At 40.3% G+C, this 12,399-nt stretch overlaps 1 protein-coding gene and 1 pseudogene across 6 annotated transcripts in view; one reads left to right on the top strand and one right to left on the bottom strand.

Moving 5' to 3' along the window:
• The window catches only part of STS (steroid sulfatase), a 161,637-nt gene that overhangs the window by 76,526 nt on the left and 72,712 nt on the right, over positions 1–12,399 (bottom strand). The window lies entirely within an intron of this gene.
• Positions 7,885–8,003, top strand: LOC133386334 (5S ribosomal RNA; annotated as a pseudogene).

Here is a 12,399-nt window from a genome sequence, read left to right as displayed (position 1 = left end):
TACTTCACCCCTCCCACCCCTCCCCCTCACCATCCAATTGCCTCCTCCCTCCCCCTCCCCTCCTTCTCTACCTCCCCCATGCTCAGTTTTACCTATCCTAAGCATGATTGCATGGGGTAAATCCCATTGAACTCAATAAGCATGCAAATGATCAGACCTGCCTTTCTGCTCCTTCCCCTCCCCTCTTCCTTCTTCCTCCTCCCCTGCCAACTCCAGCCTTCCCTCCCTCTTCTCCTCCTCCCCCATGGTCAGTTTCACCTATCCTAAGCATGATTGGACAGGAACAAATCCCACTGAACTCAATAAGCATGCAAATGATTGAACCTGCCCTCCCCCTCCCCTCCCTCCCTGTTCCCATCCCCCGCCTTCTCTCTGCCCTTCCTCCTCCTCTGTCTTCATCTTCATATGACATTGACCAATAAAAAGGATTTGAATTAATAAAATTAAATTTGACACAGATTTCTAGGATGAATAATGAGAGAAATATAATTTTCCTGGTTAGATTTTCTGTAGAAACAGTAGTAACAGAGGAAAGAAGCAAAGTAAGAAGAATACCAACATATATACAAAAATGTAATTTTCCATCTTTGGAGATGTAGTCCTATTTGCAGGTGTTGCCACCACTCACCGTATGCTCAGAGGCACATGTTACCAAATTCTTCCAAGCTACACAGGAAGTAGATTGGACTGTGAGAGGAGGGCAGTTCTCTTGCTATCCTGGTGCATTATAACTGTGATTTCCCTGCTTTTTAAAGTTTGATAGTAATATGTTGGCTATAGGTATGTTCTTAAACCGCAAGGGTGTTGTTTTTTTTGCCTATCATAAAATTAATTTCTAGTTAAGTCACAGCAGCACTAAAACTAGTGACATAATACATCCTAGATGTTTCATATTTATTTATTTAGGAGCTCATCTGTTTCAATCCCTAACTCAAGCAAGGAGCATGTAATAATCAGTCCTCCATAGATTAGCTTATGTGTGGCATAATACACAGTGGAATTCAAGCAAACAACCTATACACCACAGAAGACCCCAACAAGGGTATAGCTCTGTATAGCTGAGGCTTCCCACAGATGAGTTGTACACAAAACTAGGAAAACTGATTGAATCCTTGCTGTTGCAATTGCTTTGTAGTCTATAATTGTTCAGTACATATCTAGAAATAAAATCCTTATGCAATATTTATGGAATATTGCTTCTAGTTTCTATTTTTACCTCATTCTGTTTTCCCTTATCACTCTCATTAACATATATGTGTCACTCTTGCTCAAAAAATTGGGACACCTCTTTTGTATTTTCTCCTGAATTTGTCCTTCTGTTTGCAAAGGTGCTGGCATTGCTGCATCTCTGCTTTGACTTGCAATGCCCTATTAACTTTGTATTTTGTAATGCTGTTAGACACTTGAAGCTTGTTCTGTACTTGCCATCTGTAGACAACACAAGCTGTGAATGAATCTCTTTGCAGACATTGTTAAGAAGAAAAAATGGAGCCTAATCATGAATTGCCCTCGGGGGAGTCTCACACTGCTGAAGGTAAACTTTGCTCTTTCCTTCTGGTTGACGTTTGGGTTTAGGAAGAAAGAAGGAGTTGAAATAACATAGGAAAATAGGAAGCTGACTTATACTGAGTCAGAGCATTGGTCCATCTAGCTCAGTACTGTCTGCACTGACTAGCAGTGGCTCTCCAGGATTCCAGACTGGGTTCTCTCCCAGGCCTACCTGGAGATGCCGGAGATTGAAACTGGGACCTTCTGCATGCAACGCAAATGCTCAACCACTGAGCTGCGGTCCTGTTTATCCACATTCAGTTCCTTAACTGCCGAATCATTTCAACGTATGTGCTAAAGGATTTTGTTGTAATAGTGATGGTGGCAATTCCAGCAGTTATTGGCTGAGCTTCTCTAGTGCCATAGAGCAATAGCAAAAATGATCTAGGGAAGAAGAAATAGGGGGAAAGGGGTACTTGGGAAAGAAGACAGAAGCCTAAGTATGCAGAAGCATACCTTCCAACATTCCACATGTAAAAATAGGGACATGCTAGTTTTAACTTATTTATTCATATACCAAGGGCCACTTTGCATGCCCCATCTGCTCCACTGTAATACATTGCATATGGCAACACTCCATCACCTGTATTCTAAGAACATAAGTATAGCCCTGCTGGATCAGAACAAAGGCCCCTCTGGTCCAGCATCCTATTCTCACAGTGGCCAACCAGAATCCTATGGGAAGCTCACGAGCTGTACCTGAATGCAACAGCACTCTCTCCACTTGTGATTCCCAGCATAATACTGCCTCTAGCAGTTGAGGTACAACATAGCTACTACTATCAATGGTGAGTAGCCATTGATGGCCTTATCCTCTGTGAATATGTCTAATCCTCTGTATTTATTTATTCTGCAGTAGCTGATCCTCTTTTGCTTTAAAAGCCAAGGTATTTTTGGTTAAAATATACTAGAAAAATATTGTCTGAAATTGTAACCTGCACACTGCATGGTGCCTTAGGGTGCTTCCAGATGGTGGCTTAATATCGTAAATGGGTCACTGAGATATCGTAAGTGGGACACTGGCAACAGTAGTATGTGTTTTTGTTAATTTATCTGCTTTTCCCCAGAAAGCAAAAAACTGGATTAAGGGAGAGGGGATATGAGCTGGTAATTTAATGCCGTTGTCATATGGATGATTCAAAACAATTGCATGGATGTGGAGGTATTCACAAAAAAAGAAAAATATGAATGGTGATGTACCAGGCTCAAGTGCCAGAAAATAGCGACAGAAGATGCATATGCAAAAGGCCATTGATAGGCACAGAGATCAAGGGAAAAGGGACTGGAAGAAGAAAAGCTGCACACAAACAAGAAGGCCAGAGAATAGAGTCAGAGAGGAAGAAAAGTGAGAGAGAAAATTGGCAAAAACAGCTGAATGTCTAGGGGTGGTGGTAGTGATTTTTGTTTGCTCCACAATTTGGATCATGCTTGCATCAGATTAGATCACATGTCTACAAACCATTCCAAGCATGGTTCATTCCAAGTTACAAATGTTTTGTTTGCGGTGGTCCGAGAGCTTCCGTGGTTATTTTTAAATAGTCATTTAAAAAGAAGAGGCTGTAGCTCAGTGGTAGAACACCTGGCTTGCACAAAGAAGGTCCCAGGTTCAATCCCCAGCATCTCCAGGTAGTGCTGGAAAAACTTCCTACCTGAAACCCTAGAGAGCAGTTAGTATAGACAATACTAAGCTAGGGTGGTTCATGACAGATGCTCTTGGAGGTCACTGATTCATAGGGTCGCCATAAGTCGTAATCGACTTGAAGGCACATAACAACAACAACAAAGCTAGATGGACCAATGGTCTGACTCAGTATAAGGCAGCTTCCTATTTTCCAGTGTTCCATTTTTAACTAATTATATGGACAAAAAAGATGGCTGTTCCGACATACCAATGTGGACAGTAATCTTTTCCCCATACAATTCCCTTTAAGGTGACCAGGGATATATATATATATATATATATATATATATATATATATATATATATATATATATACTATAAAGATGTTAATTTTTTTTCATTAAAATCTGCACATAATAATAATAATAATAATAATAATAATAATAAACTTTAATTTATAAGCCGCCTATCTGGCCGATGGCCACTCTAGGCAGCGAACAATAAAACACGATAAAATACAATAATAAATATAGTCAGTACAGTACAATACAAAGTTTACAATATGATAGATTTATCAACATTTTAGTTCAAGGCTGATTCACCTTAGAGGTCTCAAAGGTTGCAAAGGCCTGATTAAAAAGCCAAGTCTTCAGGCCCCGGCGAAATATATCCAGGGAAGGGGCATGACGAAGATCTATTGGGAGGGAGTTCCAGATCGAGGGGGCCACCACAGAAAAAGCTCTCTCTCGAGTCCTCACCAACCTAGCCACTTTAGTTGGTGGGACTGAGAGAAGACCCTGCGTGGCAGATCTTGTAGGGCGGCTCAATTTGTGATGGTGGAGGTGCTCCATCAGATATACTGGGCCGACACCGTACAGGGCTTTAAAGGTTAATACCAACACCTTGAATTGAGCCCGGAAAGCAACTGGAAGCCAGTGTAGATTATAGAGCACTGGAGTAATATGATCATAACGGCGGCTATTTGTAAGTAAACGAGCCGCCGTATTTTGTACCAGCTGTAATTTCCGGACTGTTTTCAAGGGTAACCCCACGTAGAGCGCATTGCAGCAATCTAAACGAGAGGTGACCAGAGTGTGTACTACGAGTGGGAGCTGATGTACAGGAAGGTAGGGTTGCAGCCTTCGTATGAGACACAATTGACCCCAAGCTGCTCGGCACACCGATGAAACCTGGGCCTCCATAGTCAGCCCGGAGTCAAGGATCACCCCAAGACTGCGGACCTGGTCTTTCAGGGGTAATCTTACCCCATTAAGTATCAGGTCGATGTTTCCCAACCTTCCCTTGTCTCCCACGAGCAGTACTTCAGTTTTAGCAGGATTCAGCTTTAGCCTGTTTCTTCCCATCCATCCACTCACGGATTCCAGGCACTTGGACATGGTTTCCACAGCCGACTGTAGTGAGGACTTAAATGAGAGGTAGAGCTGAGTGTCATCCGCATATTGGTGGCACTGCAGCCCAAACCTCCTGATGATGGCTCCCAGCGGCTTTACATAAATGTTAAATAGCATGGGAGAGAGGAGAGAGCCCTGTGGCACACCACAATTGAGAGGCCAAGGGTCTGAAACCACCTCTCCCAATGCCACCTGCTGTTGTCTATCGGACAGAAAGGAACGGAACCAGTTTAATACTGTGCCTCCTATTCCTAATCCCTCCAGACGGTCCAGCAAGATACCGTGGTCGACGGTATCAAAAGCCGCTGAGAGATCCAGGAGGACAAGAAAGGTGAATTCTCCCCTATCTAATGCCCTCCTCATATCATCCACTAGAGCGACCAAGGCTGTTTCAGTTCCGTGTCCAGTCCTGAAACCCGATTGGTATGGATCTAAATAATCCGTTTCATCCAAATGCGCTGACATAAATGTTGCAATGATGGACCCAACATGCAGAACCAGCCAGTCCTCTATCCAGCAGTCTCAGTGCCCACCCTTGTGTTTGCACTACAGGACCAGCTAGTCACTAAGGTCCAACTATTTTTTCCCTGTCAACCAGATTGGTCCCAGGATATTTTTAGCTAACTCACTGCTCACCTGAGTGGAGCCCAGTGTTGGGTAAATATTTGGGTTAGCTGGTCACAATGGCAGGATTGTGTGGAAAATAACGGAAGGAGGTTGCCACTGCTAAAGCAGTGACAAAACAAAAATGAAAATAGCTGGGGGAAGGAGGAGGGGCCACCACTGCCACTATCACAATAAACAGCAGGGAAGGCAGCGGGGATTTGAAGACAATAGGGAGATCCATACAGTGTGTTTTGCCCTGGGCCCTGTACCCAGCTAAGGATGGGCCTGCAGGGTGGGTTGCAAAAATTTGAATCTACTGCATGATTTAAGTTTGTGTGTGTGTGGTGTGTGTCTTGGATTAGTACAGCAGTAACAAAATACAGGCATCTCTATGGCTAGTCATATTGTACCTCTGACCTCAGTTCCTCTATTTCCCCTTTTCAAACATAAATGAAGCTGCTAAGCTCTATCTGCACCAGTACTTTCAACTCTGACTGACAGCACTGGCTGGCAAAGGTCTTCCGTAGCCCTCCTACTAGCCTTTGGAAGTGGATTTGAACCTGTGACCTTCTATATGCAAAGCACATACTTCTCCATTTAGCTAAGCAGCACACTTTTATCCTCTGATGACAGGCGATTTGGCAGCCGTATGTGTGTTGCTTCTTGCAAGCCAGCCACAAAAGCAGCTCATGTGTTGCTTTATCTTCCTTGCCAATCTTTGACAGAAACAGACATTGCACATTCTTGGACATATTTTTTGTAAGGTCACATTACTTGGTTGTCATACCACTGACTTTATTGCTGTACCTTGAAGCCAAATATGCACCTCTTATGTATCGTGCATTTCAAAGCTGTCTTAAAGGAAGAGTATACATTTAACAAGACAGCTAGATTTGAGATGGGGCAAATCATCCTAAATCACTGGTGGTACATAGGTTTTATGTGATCTGATTATTTTGCCTTAATGTATAATTCAAATGGCTCTTGTTCTTTTCCACAAGAAACATCTATGCGTAAACAGATTACCACAAACTGTTGTTTATATAGGTCACAATTTCCCCAGACAGCCAATGAATGGCCTACAGGCTAGGTGTTTTAGAACCCCTGTGTGCTGACTGACTTAAAGGGAAAAGTTTTTCTGGATGAAAATCCTCAGTAAGCCAGATGCAGCCTGAATGTCACATACAGTCTAATTTTCCAGAGATGGCAGTAACTCCTTCCACTCTTCATATTTGCAAAAGTTTGCCCAATACACATATTTGTCTAGTGAAAAATATATACATTTATTCCATGCAAATTGTCCAAAGAGGATATTGTGTTTTTTTGGTGCCCCTTGCAGAATGCCTTTTGCAAAAGCATTCTGGTATGCCAACATAAAAACAAAGCTTTCAGTGAAAGACAGTAACTTGGAAAACAAATTAAATGGAGAGGGGCCTCGATAAAAAAATGTCTTGGATCAACCCTGGATAGAACTAGAGGAAAAATTAAAACAAAGAGCATGCTTGAGAAAGTTTAAAGCAGACTCACAGAAGCAAGATTTAGACTTGGAACTAAGGAAAAGGGAAAAGGCTCAGTGGTGGAACAAGCACAAGGTCCCAAGTTCTGTGCTCAGGATCTCCAGGTTGGTTTGGGAAAGAAACCCACATGAAATCTGGAGAGCCACTGCCGGTCAGTGGGTAGAGTTTTCATCCATTGTTCTTCCTCCTTTATGGGAAAGGGCTATATCTAAGTGGAAAATCATCTGTTTTGTATACAGAAGATCCCCATTTCAGTCCATGGCATCTTCAGGTAGGGCTGGGAAAAGAACCCTGCCAGAGCTTCTGCCAGTTAATGCAGAGTCTGCTTTGTATTGAGCTGGATGGACCAATGGTCCAGCTCAGCATATGGCAGCTGCTATGTTCCTATAAAAGCAGAACTCTTTCCAGTGTGGTAAGCAACATATTAAAATGGGACTATTGCAATACAGACATCACATGAGCCACTTGGTATCCTGACCTAAGATAAATTCTTTAAGTCCTGGAAGTTTTCTTTTTAGAACTTATTTAAGGCAGAGCAGAAATGGATCATCCTTCACTTTTAGTGACACAATTCACCACCACAAATGATCAGTCCGTTTTTCCAAGAAAGGAAGAAATATGGTACTGCTGAACAACTCCTTTAAAGTAACAAAGCACTTGTAAATTGCCACTTTAATGGAAATGACATGAACTGTGATCTGCAGTGCAATCCATAGCATGACTTGCCTCACCTCACCTCATCACCAGTCTTCAAGTGTCTTCTTAGGAAGGCAATGTGCTCTTAATTGGTTGAGATCACCCATGATCACCCATGTAAACAATTCGGGAAGTATCAGAGATATCTTCACATTCACCAAGTGATCCCTAAGTCACTGGGATCACTCCAGAAAAATAATATAAAAGGAGGGAAATGGCACCAAAAGAGCAACTTTCTAGAGAAACAATGGCTATAAACATGTGCAAAGGGACACTAAAAAAAAGGAACTAAGGGTTTTCATGAAGTGTTTGCCCCCCTCAAAAACACAATGTTTTTCCTGAAAAGGTTCACTGGGCCATTTAGTGCAGTTTAAAGAAACATCAACTTTTGGAAACATGGACAGGATTACAAAGGTTCTTTATGGTAAAGACCGACTCATGCTTTTAAAGTAAAGTCATGCTTCTAAAGTAAAGTAAGTATCAATGCTACAGTCATACTACCCTGAACACACCTGATCTCATCTGATTTTGGAACCTAACCAGGGTCAGGCCTGGTTAATACTTGGATGGGAGACCACCTGGGAATACCAGGTGCCATAGGTCTAGAGGACGGCAATGGTAAACCACCTCTGAATATCTCTTATCATGAAAACCCTATGTATATATCCAAAAAAGTTTCATAGGGTCGCCATAAGTCGTAATTAACTTGAAAGCATATAACAGCATCAAAGTATTGATGCCGCAAAGTGAAGATTCAGTCTGTCTATTATTTTATAAATTAACTCAACAAACAAAAGCAAAGCATGTTTCAAGAATCATGAATACAATCCTCCACAAAATTTCCTTCTTAAAAGTCAAGCCTCAAAGCTTTTGCCAATGTCAGTATAGCTTGCTTTGATCCTCTTTATTTGCCCTTTTTCAAAAAAAAATACTCCAACTTCTAACAGCAATTGTATGAATATGTTTGTTAGGATATCAGTGATGCAACCTGTCAGCAAGAGATAGCCTTGTATATCAAACTAGTTGACAGGCAAATGCTATCTTCAGGTTTCTAAAGTTCAGAACTAAGACATCACGTGTGTTCCAAAGCTTATTCTTTTCTGCTGACATAAATAAATGATGAAAAAAGCCTCCATGATCTGTAACATTTACTTTCATTTTCCATGAGTTACTAGCACATCACAGGATTCTACCAATCCATTTTTCTGCAATTGGAATTAGAATTTTTACCTTCACTGTGCCATTGGAGAAAGGACTATCTCATGACAGAATAATCCTAGATTGATTTTTTTAAAAAAAATGGTTTTAATTTTACATTTAAAAAAAAATAAAATGTAAACTCTTAAAGATCTAGTGATGTAAAGGTGGGGTGTAAATGCCTTAAATAAAACAACAAGAATGCATAACTAGCTATTCAAAGGAACAATACCATACCACACAACCCAGAGCTGTATCGGCTGTTGACACAATGCAGACTCCAACAATACGGTTACATCTATAACCCTATGTGTCTACACAATGTAGATTACAAATCAAATGGGCAGGTGGCCTGCACATCAGTGTATGTGCTGTACTGATTTAGGTGGTTGATGGTGCACCCAATATGCACTGGACTTTGCACTACTGTTGACACTATTACAAAAAAATAAACATTTATGAACATTACAGGCTGCACTGACTTGAATTTAATCAGAGTTATTATTTGGGAATAATTAAGCATGCTTGAACAAGGACACACACACACCAGCAGAACAATGTCATGAGTGCTCCTACATAGTTTATAGCTATAGAACTGTGGCATTTTTAAAAACAAGAATCTGCAGTCAAAGAAAATCTTAATTAAATATTAATGCAATGTGGAAGAATAGTACTGAGGAACGGTTATCGTCAAGCTACTTACTCTTCAGTAGTCTTATAAAAGTCAGTGTTTGATGACTGTAGGTTTACTTTTTAAACTGATCCAAAGACCAATTCATAAATGCCATAATAGTCAGGAAGCAGAAACATTTATCATCGTGTTGGATTTGTTGGTTTATTCCCTTCCCATTTATTGGTCATCTCATCACTCACTGGCTGTTTTCAATAGCATCAAAAAAGTCTGTACTTGTCTCTTGATTTGATGAATGACTTATGTAAACAAAAAGTTCCTTCCTTTGTTTTCTGAACAATGTGACTAACTTTTGGATCCATTCAAGATTAATTGCTACCACAGTATAATCTGTCCATTATACATTTTTACTATCACATACACTACAGAAGAATTTCAAAAATTCAGTAAGGCCTGAATGTTTGTGAGTGATATATTTCCACTAATGACTCAAATCAAAATATTCAAAATGTGGGGTGATACCTGACCTATGTTCTACAGTCTTGACTGCGTTGCCTTCAGTAGACACAGGATGAACCTTGTGATTGACAGAGCTAATAGTTTAATTCTAACAATTTCTATGCAAGACCATTAATTCCCAATCACACACACATATAACTGTGAGGTGTTCTACAAAGGTATGTAAGACTATCATTCATTTAGAATGGCAGGTTTTCAGGCAGCAGTCTTTCCTAGCCTTGACAAGGATTGAACCCGAAATCTTTTGCATGCAAAATATGTGTTCTGCTACTGAGCTATGGTCCTTCCCTATGAGTTAGCATTTTCAATGCTACAATGAACAAATCTTATTGGGTCTTCTAGTCTCACTCTGCTCCTTTCTTTGCTACATATGCCAAGGTATCCCCTCTCATAGAAGAGAATCAGAACATATGAGACTCTGAATTGTAATTTTTATGTTTAAAGTATTATTATTATTAGTAGTAGTAGTAGTAGTAGTAAGAATGAGCCCTTTCACAACATATAAATGGGGTTTTTTTCCTTCCCCTTCACTAACTTTTATCTCTTTATTCCTGGAAATGCTATTGGACAAGGCAGTCAGGAAAAATTGGGCAGACGGCCTAAGCAAATTATATATTTTATTTATTTATTGTTTGATTTATATTCCGCCCTTCCTCCCAGTAGTAGCCCAAGGTAGCAAACAAGAGCACTAAAAACTTTTTAAAACATCATAAAAACAGACTTTAAAATATAATAAAACAAAACTTCTTTAAAAAACATTGTTTTAAAAAGCTTTAAAAATATCTTTTAAAGAAAGGTTTAAAAACATATTAAAAAGCAATCCCAACACAGATGCAGGCTCTGATAAGGTCTCAACTTAAAAGGCTTATTGAAAGAGGAAGGTCTTCAGTAGGCACCGAAACAATAACAGAAATGGTGCCAGTCTAATATTTCAGTGGAGTGAATTCCAAAGGGTAGGTGCCACTACACTAAAGGTCCATTTCCTATGTTGTGTGGATCGGATTTCCTGATAAGATGGTATCTGCAGGAGGCCCTCACCTGCAGAGCGCAATGATTGATTTGGTATATAAGGAATAAGACGGGCTTTCAGGAATTTCAGCTATTATTTGGTGTTGTTAGCAATCGAGCCCTAATACATGATCAAAAGAAAATTCCAGCAGATTCATGCCAGTGCACAGCACTACATATCCCATTGAGATGCACTGATTTCATTGAGACTCATTTTTAACTTGGACTACATTTTTAGTTTGGACTACATGAAGTTCAAAAGCTTTGTGAGATTCTCCAATAGAAGAGCTCCAAAGGGAACATTGTAGTGGCTGGCACATCTCCCATTACAAAAGGTGCTTTGATCAACACTTGACTTTTGTTTTGGAGTCCAAATACTACTCCATTAAAATGAAAGGGAGTTTATGCAGGAACTTTTTTGGGCAGGCTGCATATTTTGTTTCTGTGTCTGACCAAGCTTTCATAGGTTATTTCATAAATGGAGAAAATTTGAATATGATAACTAATACAGTGAAATCTCATTATTCCGCAGGGGTCGGGGGACAAAGGATGCACATGCGTTATAGGGCTTCCATGTTATAATGAAAATTGTACTGAAAGGCACTTAGAATGATTTTTTTAAAAATAAAGCAGACGAGGATTGAGGCAGAAGCAGAATATACAACCAAAACAAATAAAAACAGTAAATGGGAGCAGAAAAGGGAAAGTGGAACAGATATAGGGTGGTGGAGGAAAAAAGAGAGAAAAAATGCTTTAAAAAGGCAATGTGCCTCTGCCATGGCTGAAGCAATACTGCTGCCACTGAGGTTGAAGGATTGAATGGGAAGGGTAGAAGTGGGAAGGGTAACGCTGAGGAAAGAATAAGTTAACATATTAAACACCACAGACAATAAATAAAAGGGCTTGAGAACGGAGCAAAACTGAGGAGAAGACCTGAATGACAGACCCCTAAAAAAAAACCCGCCAGGAAGGAAAAACAATGAGAAGTGGGGGATTGGGGGAGAATGTCAGGAGAAAAGAATGCTGACAGGAAATAATGGCTCAGAAAAATCCAAGGAAGCAAACGGAAGGACTCACCAGGGAAAGGAACACTGAGGCTGAAGAACAAGGTAGAACAAACAGAAAAAAATAAACCAGAAAGTGAGGTTCATATAAAAGTGAATGAGAAACTTTCCCTGGTTGCATTTCAGCTCAGGCTCACTCCTAAGGGTTAAAGCCATCAAGTACAGTAGTGGTTCTCAGACAGGAACTGAAGTGAGAAAAGTTGTTTGGCATGATGGGAGCCCACAGCATTTTTGATCTTGTAAGTTAAAAGATGTGTGAACTGTTGTACTGTATATTTTACTCAGTGGCATGGTCATAACTGTGATATACCCGATTCCATGGTACATTGAGATGTGCTATATTGATGTTCTACTGTATCAGTTTTAGCGAAACCAGATAATCCCATTGTCACCATCATAGACTAAAACCCACAGTTTGAAACCAAAGATAATGGTCGAATTTATATGGGTAAAATGCATACAGGTCCCCATGCTCAAAATCTTGCAGTATGGTTATGGAATTCTTGCCACATAAAAATGGGTATGGAAACCATCGATGCTAATGGTTTCCTGGCTGAAACAGCATGAGTAGCAGAAACAT

This window comes from Rhineura floridana, chromosome 5, assembly GCF_030035675.1.
Source record: "Rhineura floridana isolate rRhiFlo1 chromosome 5, rRhiFlo1.hap2, whole genome shotgun sequence".
NCBI lineage: Eukaryota > Metazoa > Chordata > Lepidosauria > Squamata > Rhineuridae > Rhineura > Rhineura floridana.
Note: the sequence above shows the minus strand (reverse complement) of the source record. Positions and strands in the feature narration are given on the sequence as shown.